General features: G+C 36.1%; 1 protein-coding gene across 1 annotated transcript in view; it reads left to right on the plus strand.

Moving 5' to 3' along the window:
• The window catches only part of LOC128218022 (protein rolling stone-like), an 88,210-nt gene that overhangs the window by 22,956 nt on the left and 44,585 nt on the right, over window positions 1–20,669 (plus strand). The gene's annotated exons all lie outside the window — the stretch shown is intronic.

Below are 20,669 nucleotides of genomic sequence, written 5' to 3' on the forward strand. Positions count from 1 at the left end.
TAGTGAAATACGTAAGATTTAGGTATTTTCTGAAGCATGCACAACTATTATTTCACGCCGAAGGAAACATGTGGAAGTTTAATAGCATTTTTAAGGGTTATACGAGTAGAGTTGAGGAAACATATATGAATATTATATCGACAAAGTATTAAAGAGGGGCTTTTTACCTTGACAGAGTGCAAAAAGGCGTGTCTTGTCCAATTTTATTTGCAATAGTGAACGAAAATACAATCTGCTATCACTTAATCATTATATTTTTCATTTTTATGAGTAATAGTACTCTTTCAAATGATTCACCAATTACATGTGAGCACCATGCAGCGACATTGAACATTAATTGCGCATCGGATACTTTAATAGCACGGTATTGATTCAAGACTATTTTCATTAAAAATAAGCCTTATATTACCCTTCATCATGACTGGCTTACATAACAGACAGGTAGCTACATGGCAGGTTAAATTAGGGACATGTAACATAGAATTAAATATTTGTCACATAACAGCAATACAACATTCTAATATATATAAGTATCGTTACACAACGCCCAGACAACATTTTAATACATTTGAGAATGACTGTATATCGGTTATATATCGGTAAACGTTGTGCTTGTTCATTATGGTTGGTATGCTCACCGTAATGGACGTTTTCATTAAATATCTGATGAACCTGTAATAAACGACATACGTTTTTCGCCAAATATTGTGGTAATAGCTTCCATCTGGTTGGTCATCTTCTTGATAGGCTTTTGTGAAATCTCATGTATGTTATGGTTATGAAATTTATGACATCAAGCTGTTACCTTAATCAATAAATTTGGATCATATTGGCATAATGACATTTTGTGAAAAAGTTGGTGAACAATTTTATCTAAAAACTGATTCCTAGTTGAGCTTTCATGTTGTATGAACGCGTGTCCGCGATTTTACAAATCTTGCACAATCGCTTCTTGGACAATATACGACTGTTTGATTTCAAGTTTTTGTTTAAAGTTAGATAAAATGTTTATAAATTATCGATATTTATCCAACAATTACTGTTGACCGTTCAAATCATTTAAATGTGAAAAAATAGCCTAACTATAAACTTTTTTATAAACAATTTGTTAAAGTTGCATACAGTTGGTTGCTATGTTGTTGTGTTGTTTTTTTTGCAAAAGAAGGGCAAGAAGTGAAACATTATTCTCCTGATGATTTTGATCCTCTGCCATGGAAGTCCACACTTAATCATCGTCACATACGGTCCACAGCCGTTACTCAGACAGCATCACATAAAAGATGTGAATATTCTATGAGATCGTATTTATTCAGCAAGGCAATTAATAAAAGAAATCGTCAAATATATTGTATATTATTCTGCTTTGTTCCATACGCTGCCGGCAAGCAAATCTCAAACAATATGAGCAATGCAACGTTTTATCGGGGAACTAAATAGCTCTAGGCATATGACAAACACATTAATAACTGCGATAGTTTTCGGCGTATTGAATTGTTTCCATCGCGGATGCTTCAAACAAGAAAAATAAAGTAAATAATTTTTTGGTCGTAATATATCAGTGCATCGGGACTTTTAGGTTTTATTTAGGATGCCAAGAATCTGTCGCCCACTCGAGAGGTTTTATCTTACAGAAATGAGGTAGTGAAAAGAAGACGCAGAAAATATGTTTTGTAAGATATGAAATAACAAGATCGATGAGCAGCAATCTTTTCATGATGCAGATTTATATATAGCAGAAGACAAAATAAACCGAATATGGTTTTTGGAACATAGTTTTCACCAGATTCCATTATCAAAAGAGCATCACATACTTGATCGAAGTCATATCATTAAACATACGTAAAACGAATTGTCCTAAGACAGAGAAATAAAATAGGAATTATACCCTTATACAATTGCTAAAACAATGCAACACAAATGAATTGAAAGTAAATCCATTAAACTCTACTTCCAAAAAAGGAGTATGTACTTTAAGCCGAGAGAACACTGATTTGGGAACCGGACCGAAATGCTGTTTTCATATCTAGAGTATTGCTTATGTGAATCAGATTTTTTTGTAGATTTGCTGCCATAAGGCTTAATTGCCTTAGATAAACTGATTTAGGGAAATCAAGAATTGCACATTGATTCCACTGAAGTTAACTTGCAGATCAAGGACAGACATCACTGATATGCTTGCATTGTTGGTTTACCGAGGTATTTGGATCTTGGGTAGGTTTTAAGCTCGTTTGAAACTTGACAAGTTTGATATGCACTTATAAATTTCTTGGAACAGTAAAAGTCAGGGCACGGATTATGGTGATCAAGGACAGTTGTTTTGAGTGCGTAAACTTCGAGTTTCGGGCAGAATGTCTAGGACTGGAGCATGATAATCCCAGACTATTGTTCTTTTCACAGGTACGGCTTTGCAGATGACATTCAAGCAGCTCTAAGGCAGTAACACTACAGTAATAGCATTTTACATACACTTCCTTTTGACTTTAGGCTTCGTTATTTTATACAGTTCTACTCATACATATATATATTCAAAGAGCAGTAAAACAACACAGTGACGTCGACCTAGTCTTCGGTGACTACTTTATGATTTACTTTGCTTGCATATTGATTGCGAAATCAACTACGTCTAGACGATCATAAAATGGAAAGGACTAGTAATTGTCTAATGCTTATATTTTGTGATGATTTATCTTACATTATTTTTTTCGGATATGCCCGTCTCTTTTCTTTGAAGAGTAAACTAGTTTTTTTGTATAATACTTCTAGATCTTGGGAACAAAAAAAATCAATATTTGTTTAAAAAATATGCAAATAATAAAAAAACACGAATTTGACTTGACCAGTATTATGAAAGTGACATTTTGTTCCTTCGTTTAATTCAAAAACCATTATTACTTATTCTATAATAATTCCTGAAATACGCGTAAAACGTTTTCAAGAAAATTAAAGGATTTCTTTGTGTAATGATTTTCATAAACATATTTCATGGAACAGAATATCGTTTCGAAGAACGACCTCACCACCATTCCATGTATCAAAATTACACCGAACACTTGATTATTCTTTTCTTTATTGTGCGTGATCAATGCAATCTCGTAAAGGCAAATACCAGACGTAAGATTTAGTTATTTCCTAATGTATGCACACTAATTATTTCTCACGAAAGTAAACACTTGCTAAAGGGCATTTAGTGTCTTAAAACATTTGTTAAGGATAGTTGTCTTGATTCAAGAGCAAAAACTTACGGAGGGTTTGTGCCTGCAATAATACTTCTAGTCAAGCTATTCCGTACAAAACTTGCTACAATGAATGTTCGAATGGGTTGACAATTGTCATTGAAACATTGTGCAAAACTTTTGCTTTTAATATAAAGTTCAGTGAATCTTTTATGTAGCATTGCTATAAAGAAATCAGTTGTTAGGTCGACAGTCCTTTTCATTTTTGTTTGTTTGAAAAAAATGGTTTAGTTGATAAGCCCATTATTATTGGTGATGTTGTGATATAAGTGTATGTATAATACAGTTACTGTATAAAGTAACTATAATATAGTAGCAAATAGTAACGATACGAAACATCCTTGTAAATTTACGCCGATGGCAACATGCATTGTCAGTTGTAACATATTGCAATGTACATGTGCACTCGTGTTTAAGTCACACAATTACAATGTTAGTATAATTACTTCATTTCGTTTTGTTGCTTTCGACGAAAATAAAGAGGCATTTTTATAAAACAAGGAAACTACAGGGGCAATTCCTGGCAAGATTTCTTTAAAGGTACACGCATCAAGGTCAAACAAACACCAAACAAGAGACAAAACGAGCCCAAAAATATACGATTTAACCAAGTTTTTGTGGAAAGGAACATATCTCTATGCCTAACAAACACCAAACTAGAGACACATAATGTTACAATACAAGCACCATAGCATAAAATATATCCAAGATCCTGGTAAAAAGCACAATAAACATTGGTCAAACAAAGACGTTGCCGATATCTGGATTCCAAATATCCAAATTAGGTATTGTTCATGTAAACTGGCGTCCACTAGGTCTAGCAGCGAAAGCTGGGAAAACATTCCGGCCGGAAAAAGGCATCCGTTAGGCCCTACAGAAACACTATTACCTTGACAGACGAGCCTCTCTAATCCATTTTACTGAAATAATACATGCTAATTTGGCCTACGACATTACTTCAACTGTCAGAGGCCAACTTTAAGTTTCGATAGCGTTGGGATGCAATCAATCCTCCGAATCATACAGGATAATGGTCTCTTGAAACGTACAAACTAATTAACCGACTAAATATCAATTACATTACGATGTCAATAAACAATGACTGTGACACTTAATCAACATGATCATGTTAAATTCAGGACAATACTTATGTATCAATTTGCCTTTTGTTGCCAGAAATTCATTACCGATAGTTTCTTCAAACTGGTCGACATTAAGGAATTCGAAGAAAGGATCGAACATATGGATACTGTTTTGTTAAATTTGATATTCGATGTGTAAAAGATGACTGCCATGTACTTCTAAATGTCATAATAATAGATATTTGTTTATATCTGTACATGGTATACAGTACACTGGTATACCTGAAAACTTTCTGAAATATTATGCAATGTTTAAACGAAGGTAAAATAAATTTATATATGTACGTCGATTAATATATCACCATTTTGTCTGTCTGTTCAGCTAGGTGTACGGTGGTTAATAAGAATAAGTGGTTAAGCAACGCATGCATTGCGCGTTTGATGTTCTTGTTTATCTATGCTACTTTTCTGTTGTTAGCTCAAGTCTTTACTGCTGTTCATCTATGCATATGAATGAAACACGTTTCTTAGGCAGCATTTATAAGTAGTATTTAAATAATCGTTGTGAATATTTAACGGATTGTCTGAATAAGAATCCGACGTGTCGTATTAGCTTCGCATAGGTATTAATGAACTCAGTCATCCTAGACGAGTTGTTAATTGTTCTTCTTTGTTGCATACGCTGATGACAAGCAGAAGTTGGGCAGTATGGTCCAAGCAGCGTTTTATTGGAAGGCATAAACTATTTTCAGTTTCTATTCAACAAATAAACTTCCGTGATAGTCCTTGAGTTTAGTTTCAACTGTGTATGTTTAAAATAAGATAAGACTTGCATTTTTATGGCCTCAATATAAATTGTTGCTTTAGGACGCAAGTTTGTTTTGAGTGTCAAAGAATCTGTATCGAGCGATAGAGCACATAGACATACGATGATGGAGAGGTTACGCAGTATGATAGAATATAACGATATCACTGCGCGACAAACACTTCAAGAAAGAGTAGACGATATATAATGCATACAGGGCGACAATGTTTATAGACCTAGAAGCATTTTCGTCCGAAGCGAATGTCGGATGGGATGTTTTATCAAATTGGGATTGATTCCACAAGAGCTTGATGTAAATTAAACACACAGATGGAATTTTAGAAATCCGTTCAATGTATCGAAAAAAGATTGCAATGATCTTGTTGAACGAAAGCAAATACCGGTAGTACTAAGTGAAATTAATCCATACAAAAAAGTAACACACGAATTATTTGCAGATGCTTTTAATCAATCGAGAATGGATAAACTGTATAATCATGAAAAAAATGCATTTGAAGCCCATTAACGGTTTACTGCAAAAAAACAACAGAATACATTCCTCTGATGCTGGTTTAGTTGACACCACTAGCATTCAAGTGTTGTTGGCTTGGTTTCGGGTTTATTTGGATTTTGGACTGGTTTAGTTTGCACCATTGACATTTAAGTGTTTCTGGTTTACGGGTGCATTTGAATCTTGGACTGGTTTAGTTTGCACCATTGACATTCAAGTGTTTCTGGTTTACGGGTGCATTTGAATCTTGGACTGGTTTAGTTTGCACCATTGACATTCAAGTGTTTCTGGTTTACGGGTCTTTTGAATCTTGGACTGGTTTAGTTTGCACCATTGACATTCAAGTGTTTCTGGTTTACGGGTGCATTTGAATCTTGGACTGGTTTAGTTTGCACCATTGACATTCAAGTGTTTCTGGTTTACGGGTGCATTTGAATCTTGGACTGGTTTAGTTTGCACCATTGACATTCAAGTGTTGCTGGTTTACGGGTGTATTTGGATCTTGGACTGGTTCAGTTACCATCATTGACCTTTTGGCATTACTGTCATGCGGGTGCATTTCATTTGGAATATTGACGGTTTTGACTCGTTTGCATCTTGTAATTTTGACAAAATGGAATTTCATTTATATATCTCTGAACAGTTAATACTAGGACAGTGCACATATTCCGACCTTCAGTGATAGCTGTGTTGAGTGTTACGGGCTGAGAGTCTTTGGTTGGAACATTATAATCCCCGACTGTATTTCTTTGATGATGACATAGAATTAGGCAGTTAAAATTCACAAACAATTCCTCTTCTGAATTGAGGCTTCATTAGCCGTTGTTGTCAGCTGATTCGCTTTGCATATGAATGCCATTAAATGCGAATAACAAATAATTTATATTCATAAGCACATTACAAATGCGCTTATTACAAAGTCATTTTATGCAAAACGCATTTCTGTGTTTCAAACATGTTAACATTTAATTTTAAAAGATAACAATTATATTTCATTAACAAAAATTGCAGACATTTTTATTGTTACATATTGTCAATATTCTATATTTTGGTTTACAATATCTGGATTTGAAAATGTTCTGTCTATGATTGTAATCAATGCAATACCTGAACAATCGCCCGACGTATTGATCCATCCATATTGCTTGTGCAGATGGTACACGTTTATCACAAAACAAACTTGACAATAAGATTGTCGCAAAATGATTACCCACGTTCGTCTGTAATTTCATACACTTTCATCCTCATGTCCAGATTGTATTTGAGAATAGGGTAATGCAGTTATTTAATAAAGTTCTACACTTACGCAATACAACCTTATGGTACTTTCGGTCTGGTCACATGTGACTATGCGTGTATATTAACTGTTTGTTAAAACTTTCAATGGAGTAATCAGAAGTACATACCATGGACATGATTGGTAATTGTGAAGTGTCCACATCATCAATAATTGTATCGTCCATTACAATAGTATATCTGCTCGGATATGCCTGTCTCTTTTCTGGCACGACTACACTAGCTCGTTATATATTGCATAAAACAAAAAAAACTTACACCATTTATCACCGCGTTTTGTCTTTACCAGTGTTATCAGTGAGACGTTTTCGCCTTTCATTCAATTAAAATAATACTAGTTTTCATTTTAAATTGACTATTTAAAGGGACTAGGCACCAGATGATACAAATGCAATAAAAAAGAAAATCGTCAGAAACTTACATTAAATTTATATTGTTATGTATCACATCGCTAAAGACACATGTATCTTTCGCAGTTTTCTTGTATTTTTCCAATTCGAAATCAATTAAATAGGTTTGTCTACCATATAAATACAGGTTAATTTAAAGATGGCGTCGATATATATATATATATTTGAACTAATCACGTGACTCTCAAATCTTAATTTACACACACTATAACACTGGGAAACCGTTATGCGCTATTTTTAAACGGGTAAACTCAGCTGGGACAGCGACAAAATATTCTTTTAATCATGAAAAAGTGATGTATTATCGGCTCCATACTAGCTCGTATTGACAATTCTAGGCTTGTTTTAAGGAAATAATATATTTGCCGGTGTTAGAGCCATCTCGTTTCTTTAAATATGCGATAAAAGGTATCATTGAACATAAAGGAACACTAAATATTATGAATATTACCATACAATGTATTCTGGGACTAGATAAAGTTCCGCACAACGATCTTTAACCATAACATTTATTATAATTACCTAGATAACTTGATTGATATTGCTTTTGTGCGTGACGAATATGTAAAAGCCAAACGTAAGATTTATGTATGCACACTTATTATTTCTCGCCAAAAGGATAACAAGCGGCAATATGCTTTTAGTGTCTTACTTAAGGTGTCCAATATACATTGATGTGAATTTTGGATGCAAATCAAGTATGCCTAAGAGTACGAAATCATATTACATCTAAAACATACAATAAAGAAGCTTTTTTTTTCTTTAAAGTAGTGCAAAAAAACACTTTCGTGTCCGAGTTTAGTTGAAATTGAGAACAAAAATGCAAACTGCAATCATTTATTTATAATGGTTTTTCGGTTATTTATGTAACATATTCTTTGGAGCAATTGTACACCTTCAAATGGTGCACGACTCATAGTGTAGCATCAGGCATCAACATCGAACACGAATCACACATCGGATATCTTAAAAGCACATTTATTTAAGAAGCGTGTTCTTTTTACAGCATCAAAATCTTGATAAAGGGTAAATTTATATAAATTTATTATTAATTATGTACCATAATCTAAAATATGAAGGCGTGTCTAGTAAAGCAAATTACATAAAAATCTACCAAAACGTTGTACCAAAGTGTCTAGTTGGGCAAATTCCATAATAGTCTACTGATACAAAAACATGGTTAGATTAAGCTTTAGGGTTGCAGTTGAGGAACTATGATGTATCTTCTATGTATGAGATGGTATCTGTACATATTATACATTTTGTATATTGAAAATTAATAATATACAAAAAGAAACACTACATGATCTCCTTAGCCTACTCTAATGGCAATGTGATTGACAGTTATAACACGTGACAATACACGTTAAAACTCGGCTTAAGTAAAACCTTTGTACTCGTTCATAGTTTGTTTCGAAAGAAAAGAAAGAAGAAAAAAAACAGAAGTAAAATAATATTGGTTGGTCTTTTAAACAGAATAAAGAATACTGTTGTTTATATCTCAAATTTGATTGCATATGATTGCACGTAGAAATACAGCTTAAGCCATAATTTAAACGTTAAGATACCATCAAAGCATTTCCAAAGCGTGGGAATGCACACAACCTTAATGCCTATTTGTTTCCGATTTCGGTGCCAAGTTAAATTTTAGGTATTAAGGTCGGGAAGACTTGTGTCATATTATTAGTTAAGCTCTGAAGACTGTCACAGTTTTGTCTGGGTACATTAACGCGTTTTCCTGTGCATAAAACTATCGAAAAGCAATCAAAAATAATAACGGTCAATATGATCTTCTTTTGGCAGTAACAAAAAAGGTTCGGATTCAAAAGGAAAGGTAGGCAAGGCGGTAACACATATTTTTGTTGTACTTTAGAATATAAACAGAACTACTAGTAAACTGATAAAGGAATTCTATACCCAACAAACCATAAAATCCATTTTCCTCCGACCAGACAAATGTATATCAGTTAGCACATTACGATGTCTCTTAATCTAGTTTGGGGTTCAGATAATTTATCGTGATTTTAAGCCAGACAACTTATATGGAACCTTAGGCACCGTTATAGGACATATTTCTTGGGATGAAAAATATATCTTATTTACAATACGATTGCTGAAATACCTGGTGTTGTTTTGTTGGTGTTGTCCATGATCTTTATACAAATTTAGTTAAACTATAGTTCAACATCAAAGCTCTTGAGTTTGAAATATCATTTGTTTAACTTTAGTTATGAAGATTCCAGTGAATTCGCGTTTCACTGACCGTTCCAAGGCAGTTATCTCATTATTTGTCGGCAAAGCTATTTTGATGCGTGTGAGGTCTGTCTGTGGTGTTTGTATTTGTGTGTGTTGTGTTTATACGCTTGTGTCTCTAGTTCATTGTCGGTTGGGCCCTTGCTTTATGACCCTTAACATGGCTTATATTTGAATTTACGACTGCTTTGTTAGTCTCTGCAGTTTTCGTTGTATTATCTAACCATCATCTTTGTTAAGTCCTGGGGTGGTATTCAATATCCAAATTAAGTTAATCTTATGGCCATACATCATTGACTTCATTCTCTCTATTGGTCAGTTATAAATAACAAGTACCCGACTTGGTACATCGTTCTTAGATCCAATTAAGACGAATATTAAATACCAGCCCTGATATCATCTTGGTTTGTCGGCGCGTCCGGAGTATTGATTGACTTTAACCCATTTCCTGGACACCTTCCCACTACATTGTTGATTTATTTTAAAGAAACATATCAAGTAGCTGTTGAAAATCAATATAGTTTTTATAGTGTATCAATGGTAAGAAAATGTTACACTGGCGTCGTATTTTTAAGCATTGTTGTGTTTAATAACTAACCAGGTATTTCGGATATCTCAACTGATCAGAAATTAAGGTATCAGTGAGAGTCTGAGATCTTCTCTTGAACGGGAAATTCGTCCTCAAAATGATTCAAAAACGCTTCTCAGACAGCACCACATGGACCGGTAAAAATTGTGAATATTTGCTAGAATGAGAATCCGACGGGTCGTTTAACAATATTTATTATCAAGCCGCCATATTCATTGCATTAATAATTCTACTTCGTCGCATATGCTGGAGATGGGCAAAACCTTAACGATATGGCCCGACAAGGCTTTTTTTTAAATCTACTCGCACTCGGGCCTTGCCCATTCGGCGAGTGCTCCGATATGAGTATTAGTCATGTTATCTTGGTGGTGTGTAAGCTTATTATACTCGCACTCGGGCCTTGCCCATTCGGCGAGTGCTCCGATATGAGTATTAGTCATGTTATCTTGGTGGTGTGTAAGCTTATTATACTCGCACTCGGGCATTGCCCATTCGGCGAGTGCTCCGATATGAGTATTAGTCATGTTATCTTGGTGTTGTGTAAGCTTATTATACTCGCACTCGGGCATTGCCCATTCGGCGAGTGCTCCGATATGAGATTTAGTCATGTTATCTTGGTGGTGTGTAAGCTTATTATACTCGCACTCGGGCATTGTCCATTCGGCGAGTGCTCCGATATGAGTATTAGTCATGTTATCTTGGTGTTGTGTAAGCTTATTATACTCGCACTCGGGCCTTGCCCATTCGGCGAGTGCTCCGATATGAGTATTAGTCATGTTATCTTGGTGGTGTGTAAGCTTATTATACTCGCACTCGGGCATTGCCCATTCGGCGAGTGCTCCGATATGAGTATTAGTCATGTTATCTTGGTGGTGTGTAAGCTTATTATACTCGCACTCGGGCATTGCTCATCCGGCGAGTGCTCCGATATGAGTATTAGTCATGTTATCTTGGTGGTGTGTAAGCTTATTATACTCGCACTCGGGCATTGCTCATCCGGCGAGTGCTCCGATATGAGTATTAGTCATGTTATCTTGGTGGTGTGTAAGCTTATTATACTCGCACTCGGGCATTGCCCATTCGGCGAGTGCTCCGATATGAGTATTAGTCATGTTATCTTGGTGGTGTGTAAGCTTATTATACTCGCACTCGGGCAAGGCCCATCCGGCGAGTGATCCGATATGAGTATTAGTCATGTTATCTTGGTAGTGTGTAAGCTTATTATACTCGCACTCGGGCCTTGCCCATTCGGCGAGTGCTCCGATATGAGTATTAGTCATGTTATCTTGGTGGTGTGTAAGCTTATTATACTCGCACTCGGGCAAGGCCCATCCGGCGAGTGCTCCGATATGAGTATTAGTCATGTTATCTTGGTAGTGTGTAAGCTTATTATACTCGCACTCGGGCCTTGCCCATTCGGCGAGTGCTCCGATATGAGTATTAGTCATGTTATCTTGGTGGTGTGTAAGCTTATTATACTCGCACTCGGGCCTTGCCCATTCGGCGAGTGATCCGATATGAGTATTAGTCATGTTATCTTGGTGGTGTGTAAGCTTATTATGCTCGCACTCGGGCCTTGCCCATTCGGCGAGTGATCCGATATGAGTATTAGTCATGTTATCTTGGTGGTGTGTAAGCTTATTATACTCGCACTCGGGCCTTGCCCATTCGGCGAGTGCTCCGATATGAGTATTAGTCATGTTATCTTGGTGGTGTGTAAGCTTATTATACTCGCACTCGGGCATTGCCCATTCGGCGAGTGCTCCGATATGAGTATTAGTCATGTTATCTTGGTGGTGTGTAAGCTTATTATACTCGCACTCGGGCATTGCCCATTCGGCGAGTGCTCCGATATGAGTATTAGTCATGTTATCTTGGTGGTGTGTAAGCTTATTATACTCGCACTCGGGCCTTGCCCATTCGGCGAGTGCTCCGATATGAGTATTAGTCATGTTATCTTGGTAGTGTGTAAGCTTATTATACTCGCACTCGGGCCTTGCCCATTCGGCGAGTGCTCCGATATGAGTATTAGTCATGTTATCTTGGTGGTGTGTAAGCTTATTATACTCGCACTCGGGCATTGCCCATTCGGCGAGTGATCCGATATGAGTATTAGTCATGTTATCTTGGTGGTGTGTAAGCTTATTATGCTCGCACTCGGGCCTTGCCCATTCGGCGAGTGATCCGATATGAGTATTAGTCATGTTATCTTGGTAGTGTGTAAGCTTATTATACTCGCACTCGGGCCTTGCCCATTCGGCGAGTGCTCCGATATGAGTATTAGTCATGTTATCTTGGTGGTGTGTAAGCTTATTATACTCGCACTCGGGCCTTGCCCATTCGGCGAGTGCTCCGATATGAGTATTAGTCATGTTATCTTGGTGGTGTGTAAGCTTATTATACTCGCACTCGGGCATTGCCCATTCGGCGAGTGCTCCGATATGAGTATTAGTCATGTTATCTTGGTGGTGTGTAAGCTTATTATACTCGCACTCGGGCCTTGCCCATTCGGCGAGTGCTCCGATATGAGTATTAGTCATGTTATCTTGGTGGTGTGTAAGCTTATTATGCTCGCACTCGGGCCTTGCCCATTCGGCGAGTGATCCGATATGAGTATTAGTCATGTTATCTTGGTGGTGTGTAAGCTTATTATTCTCGCACTCGGGCATTGTCCATTCGGCGAGTGCTCCGATATGAGTATTAGTCATGTTATCTTGGTGGTGTGTAAGCTTATTATACTCGCACTCGGGCATTGCCCATTCGGCGAGTGCTCCGATATGAGTATTAGTCATGAAAGGTTTTTGGAGCTTAGTGCACAGACAGAATGTAACCCTGGGTAGAGCTACCCTGGTTTTTATCGTGCACCAGTGTATAGCACTGTCACACGGGGTCTCTGTTTAACGTCCCTCCTGGAAGACGATTAGTATTTTTTCAGTAGTACGGCGGGGAATCGAACTTACGACCCATATATTGACAGTCAAGTGTGTAGCCACTAGACCACGGATCCGCTAGCTTATCTTTTGGGTTATTGAACTTTTATTTGATTTGGTTAAAATTGATAATTATTAACCAATCAATAAACAATATTGTTAATTCAAATCAAACCAAAGAGTGACCCAGTTTAAAACAACAGCTTGAGTTTAGATTCCACAGTCGTTGCTTCAATCAAACCATGGCGTAAATCGTGATTTATTCTGTTCTCGTTATTTATTGGTACATTGTGACTTAAATCTGATTTACGGTACAAATACCTGACGCCTACTCAAGAGATATATCTTGTAGAATGAGATAATGTAGAGGAGACATAGAAAATACAGTTAGTAGGATAGGAGCTAACGAAATTAATGCGCGGGAATCTTTCCCTGAGGCAGATGACATATATCTAGCAGACGACAATTTAAATAGCGTAATCATATAGATTTAATAGAGCGCTGGGAACTCCCTTTTCATACGAATCAAATCGGATAGGATATGATGGGATGGTAATTTAACAGAATATCAAATAGCTTTGATCGAAGTCAGTAAATAAAATGTATATGTGAAACGGTAGAACTACAATGAAAGTCCTGGGAACACCAAGCTGGGAAGAAGCATGCAATGGAAATGTTGAAATAATGCAATCAATGTGAGAAAAATAAAATACCCATCGAAAAATGAAAATACAAACGCTGGTATAAGTTTGGAATTCGTTCGAATTAGTGGGTCCAGTGCTAACATATTTACTGCAATGAAACTGGGTTAAGTAGGAGGTGGTTATCTGCAGCCAAATATATAGAAACTGTTTAATTCATTGGTCAAAATTGTCAAATGTGCAAACAAGCCAAATGACATTTAGACAACAATAACAATTTGATGCAGTTTTACACAATTGCTGTGGATAAATTACATTTATATATTTACACCTCAACTTCCATTCCTTAAATGAACTGCCTTTCGGCAATTGCGTTTATCAATCGATGAACGCAACATCTTCGGATATGTTCGGATCGTAATTCATCGCATAACAATATACATGAAAATTTGATCTTGTTATTGTTTGTATTGTGTCAGCAGGTCCCATAAAATATAAATCAACATTTTAGAAAGTGCTTTGTTATTATATTTTAAACGTTTTGTTGCCAAAAGTGTTCCAATTTTACGTTTAAAAGTGACTTCAAGTGGTTGATATTTTCCCGCGTTATTGTGACGTCATTTAAAAAATGTTTCCGGTAACAGTCGGATCGTCCTATTTACAGAATGGGTAAGAGAGGATTACTGAAAGGTAATCCGAAATGAAATGAAGTATTTTTTTAACGTTTCTTGAATAAAATAATGAACTATTAGTGTAAATATAAGGAATGAAATGGGGCTTGATGTCATTATCGAGGATATGAACGCAATTGGGTTGGTCAAAGTACGCGTGGAGTCCTTCGGACTCCACACACATTGACCAACATTGACCAACCCAATTGCGTTCATACCCCGATAATGACACCAACCCCGCAATCCATTCCTTAATTAAGGAATGAATTGCGGGAATCCGATGTCAATATCGGGGAATGAACGCAGTTGGGCTTGTGTGTGGAGTCCGAAGTCCACGCGTACATTAACCAGCCCCTCTGCGTTCATATCACCGATGGTGACATCAATACCGCAATTTATTACTTATATTTACACTAATAATTCATTCATCTTTTTCTAACATGTTGATTTAAGTTGTTTTTTTGTCTGCTGACGCAATACAAACAATTACAAGATAAACGATTTTCAATTACCATGTTATGCAATGATTCGCGATCCGAACATATCCGAAGATGTTGCCAATTGCCAAAAGGCAGTTCATTTAAGGAATGGAAGTTAAGGTGTAAATATATACCAATGTGGGTTTACGGCAAGGACAAAGCAGAAGACATTACTTAGAATGAGGGTGACCTAGTGGACACCACTGACATTTAGGTGTTGCTGGGTTACGGTATTGAGTGTTTAAAATAAAGGGCGTTTTATTGGTAATAAACTGGTTTCGGTTTTATATCGGTTTCTCGACTGTTATCTGTTGTTACAGTTTCAGTAAAAAACAAAACCGGGTTTTTCGTTTTTTAGCAAAAACCGAAATCGGTTTTTGAAACTATCGAAGCACCTACCGGAGGCGGTTTCATCGGTTTGTTTATTGAAAAAATAGTTTACTTTGAAAACAACATGGCGGAAAGAGATCAACCACGTTTTATGAAACTCAATCTTTTTGATAATGCTTTTCAATGTGCAAATGAGCTAAAGGAAAAGGGTAATATTAATAGTTAGAAAAATTGCTACTTGCAGTAGCCCCGCCAAGTTGCTGAAACTGTACACAAAACCATGCATTTGTTACTTCAAGCAAAACTATCCAAACCGGTTTCGAAACTGCTGATACCCTTGAAACCAAAAATGAAACTGGTTTGATATCAACAAAAACACACAAAGAGTCCTCATCGCATTATTTTCTCCGGATGTATAACAAAACATGCATTTACATTCAAATGTATTATAAATCAGAAATTGATAAACAAAAACAAGAACAATTTATGAATGGATGGTAGTTTAATGATTGGTTTCTATTTCTATTGAAGAATGTTTTCGAGGATTTTTGCAAATGTATTTTAACACATAAATTGCTGGGATACGGTATTTTGTGTCTTAAATAAAGAGTCCTTATCGCATTAATTTTTGAATAACGAAGCATGCGTTTACATTAAAATAGATCATAAATCAAAAATAAAAACAACAACAACAACAACAACAACAACAAAAACAATTTATGAAAAGAAGGTAGTTTAATGAACGGATTTCAATCTTTATTGAAGACTGTTTTCGATATTTGCATTCTAGACTCAATGCAGCTTTTTTGTTCTTAAAAGAAGAACCGTTAACTAAATTTTTGTGTGTGGCATATCGTTTGTTAGAAAACTTGTAATAATTACTTTTCGTTTGGGACGAAATTTTCATTTAAATCATTTTAAGAACGTTTATTTGTTATAAAAGAGATTATTTCTGCGTCTTTGGAACTAATTATCGAATAATAAAGCGAACTATGAACAATGTTAGAACAATGATCTTTTGCACAAGGTTTTGGTAGACCTTTATTCTTTGCCGAGTTTTAGGAAACTGTAGATGTAAACCTAGCATGGTCTTTGTGTAGCATATATAATTACAGATGCCATTAGGTGTAGGATATCATGTGTTTTATGGCTAATGAAATTTATGACACCAAGCTGTTACCTTAATCAATGAATTTGGATCATATTGCCATAATGACATTTTGTCAAGATGTACAAATTCGCGGCCGAGCATTCATACTGTATGAACACACACACACACACACACACACAAAAAGAATCATTCATTTATATTTAAATTTCCCCTTCTCATTTCTTTATCTGCTGTGATAATAATAATTTTGGTGTTATGATTTTATTTAGAAAAAAAAAATATTGTGATTTTTAGTTCGTGTTTTGTATATGCATTACACAGGTCCTTCTTGCGAAGCTCCGCCTAAAAGGTCATGAAAGGTCGATCGATGCGTCAAATTTATCGTACAAAAAATCAAGTTCGAATGTAAATACATGGATTTGAACATAGGCATTGAGGCTTGCAGAGTTCAGTGACATTGCTGCTAAAATCAAAATTTGGATAATACGCCGGATGATGTGACACTTGATACAAAAAACACATGGGGACAATGAAATATTCAGCTTATTGTTTTATTCTAAGTACACCTCCCACACATGCATGTTCGTAATCACAATCCAGTTTTTTTACTTTGGATCGAATTAAGGTTTAATATAACATACTGTTCTGGGACAATAAAGACAGACGGTAGCGTCAGTTAACGTCGTAAATGGCTAAGAAATTGTCTTGCTTGCATATTAAATGAATGTTAAACAAAAGGACACGCGAGCGAAAAAAACATGATTGATGATTGCATAGCACACATTGTGGCAGGTCCAGGAATTCAAAACTGGGGGTGTGTGGGGGGGGGGGTGCACAACCACCAAACCCCCCTCAAAACTTTTATTTCACTGAGTGATTGCAATAACATGTATACAATCGTTGATGCATTTCATCCCTTCATTTAAGAATACTTTTACACATCTTATCACGGACATATAACCCATATACTAGTATATGCCCGTGACCTTATTAAGCGAACAACAACTATGTATGTATATCAGCATTTTTTTAAGGTATCAATTTAAGGTTAAAATAAGGTCCATTTACCGGCCGTCCGAAGGGGTGGGCATGGTTTTTGAGCCTCCCCCCTCACCTCCGCTAGAACTGCCATCTGTGGTCGTTTTGAATATCGAAGTAATTTCCATTCGACAAAGAACAATATCCCGATTCTTCCTGGAACCAATGCATCTTCCTGCTACATTAATGGGGCCGGATCACATTTCTGTTGTAACATATGGTACAAACACTGGCCATTGTATATAACCTTACAATATATGGATAATACACTCGGTGATAAACTACAACCACATTGCTGATACAAGCAACACTTAATACTCCCATAAAATCATGGAAATAGAGAAAAAGACACAGTGTTGTCTGAGTCTATGTAATAGTTAGTTTGCTTGAATAAAATCTTTATGATTAAGAAAGGAGTGAGCGGAGCGAACGAGCCCTTCTTAATAATTAATATATTACTTCAGTTCATCTAATTGACTTAGAATACGATCTCATTGGCCTACACATTGTAAATAACGGAAGGTGTGTGTATTGTATATGTGAGTGGCAGTGGGCAGACCTTTAAACACCCGCGAAAGTTCAAATTCTAAAATGATTTAGCCTAGTTCTTAATGTTTGCCTATCGGCAATTACATTGGCTGAAGATATAGGTTTTATTCTAAACACGCCACCCACACATGCAAACACACGCCAGTTTTGTATCTTGAATGAGGGCAATGAATAATTTTATACTCCGGTATACTGTACTGGGGAAAGAAGACCAACGCAGACATCAATATAGTCTTATGTGAATAATGTATTTCATTTGCTTGCATATTAAATGTATCTTTAAACATACAACACTTTTCAGGCAACTATAACAAGACACTGACTGATTATTGCTGAGTCCACATATTATGTTTAGGTTTTTAAACAAATACATTGTGCCTTCCCTGGGTCTTGATGTTTACCCTGTGTCTTTAAACGGAGTTTATATTCAAACTTTTGGCTACTGATCTTGTTTCTGTAGTGTTTTATATCAATATTCCATTATTAATGTATGATTTACCCGAATATTAAGGTCACTTAGGCCACGTGGATATAAAAACGGTTCCTCTATTTTACCAAGGCAACACCATAGAAAACACTTTGTTTAGATAATGCCACACTTATTAAATCACCAAAGCGTATTTGTCCCTTCCATACCATAAGTTTTGGTTTGGGTTAGCTAGGTTACTTCTAATAACGAGATGCGTTGGAAAACGCCAAGAACAGACGCCATTCTATCTAGCAGACGACAATTTAAATATATCATGGGTGTTGTTTTTTTCTCCATCAGAATCGAATATCCGATATGAGTTATATTAGATAAGGATTGATTCAACAATCACCAGAGCATCAAATAGCTTGAAACGAAATCAATAAATGAAACATATTTAATGGTTGAAACCCACAGATTTGCTTGTCAACCCGCAAAGAAAGTTAAAATGAAATGAAAACGAAAATGAAATCGCTGAAATAACAAAACTATGGGAAGAAATTTTGTGAATCTAAGAATTACTAATGTTTTACGACGTTAGAGCTGTTTAAAAATTGAATTAAAAGTATTTAGACAATGATGAAATATGTTTGCCTTTCCCAAAGAATGGTTTGGACGAACATGTTTCAGCCTGTTATAATACAAAGAAAAGACCAACGAAATAAAAAACACTCAAATTGACAAGGACATACGTATAATAGTTTGATGAGGTCTCTTCATTTTTGCCTTGTGACTTTCAACGACTAAGATTTGATCGTCTAGAACTCTTACGTATTACTTCGGTTGAACATAAAATCACACAAGTTCAGCTATATGATTTATCAATTGTTGACACATACTTTTGGAACTGAAGCGTAATACAGTTTGCAGGTTATGAACATATTTACGTTATTTCTTTCTCTCACAATTAGAAAAGTTATGCACCAGTCAAATGTAACCAAGCCCCTACCCCCACACCAGGTCCGAGGGTATACCGGGGATAGCCGTGGAAATTGGCCATGTTTTTACCTTCCAGGTGGAACCGCTGTGGCGGGTGAATGCGGTGGTTTTGTCTTCGCGCCAAAAATAGCGGGTAATGGGCCTTAACGAGGGTCCCTGGGGTGCTGGGTCATTTTGCGGGGATTTTACAAGCAGTTCGTTCCCGCAGGGCGGGAATTCTACCCGGGCTTGGCTGGACCGAAAGTCAAAAGTCCCCGGACCTGGGGAAGCCATGGTTACAATTGACTGGTGAATTATCGAGTAGTGTACATTTGTCCTTAATTACCCAAAGTGTAGATGCCAGTCCGCATTGAACCAAGTTCACCCACTCTCGTACACCAGAGTGATGATGCTATGCGAAAAATAAATAGATTTATCATTATCAAACCCTTGATGAATGAGAATGAGTTCGCCATATACCGGTGCATTTATATTCCTAATGGAAAAGCATGTCAAGATAGTAATTGCAAAGTGGAAAGCGTACCGGGTATTAATTACACATCTCCATTGGGACCAATGTTTAATTCTTACCATAATTCCATATATAGGATGTGCCATGGTAAGGCGTAAACAAAAAAAGTAATGTTTGTTTCCGGCATACCCTTATTTTTGCCCCGACCCAAAACCTTTTTATTGTCTTGATATGTTTTTATCATTTGTTTGATTTCTTTCTTTTTAAGATACAAATTAAGTGTTTTATGGCTTTTAACAATACCAGTTATGCTAATATTGACTATATAGATGTTTTCAGCATATAATTGATAGTTTTGGGTAGCACAAACATCTTAAGAAATAATTTTTGCCTAATGAAAAATATAAGATTTTCTGACCTACCTACCTTATTGAAATCGGAAACAAACATTTTATTTTTTAAACCTTATTCAAGATATCCATACATCAGTTGTTATATTCCAAGTGGATTGCTTAATAATATGCAAGGGCAATAAAGTACCATTTTAACTATGCATGTGTAAGGTATGTGTTTCATAAATCCAAGAACTGTTAGGTAGCTCAAGCGAGAAAGAGGATTAGCATCAAAGTAGCATATTCATCACAAATTTAATACTCATCGAATACTCATTTGTTTATGTAGGATGTACCAACGTACAACTGATATATATGCAGTCATTTTGCAATAACTGTTGTCGCAATACACAGCTTTTGGGATATGAAATTAGTGCATATCGATATTGTCCGACTGGAAATTATCCGAAATACTGATACGGCTTCTGTTTACATATGACGTTTTAACCACGTGGTTTATACAACGGGACACTAGATATGGTATTAATTA

Source organism: Mya arenaria, chromosome 14 (genome assembly GCF_026914265.1).
Source record: "Mya arenaria isolate MELC-2E11 chromosome 14, ASM2691426v1".
Taxonomy (NCBI): Eukaryota; Metazoa; Mollusca; class Bivalvia; order Myida; family Myidae; genus Mya; species Mya arenaria.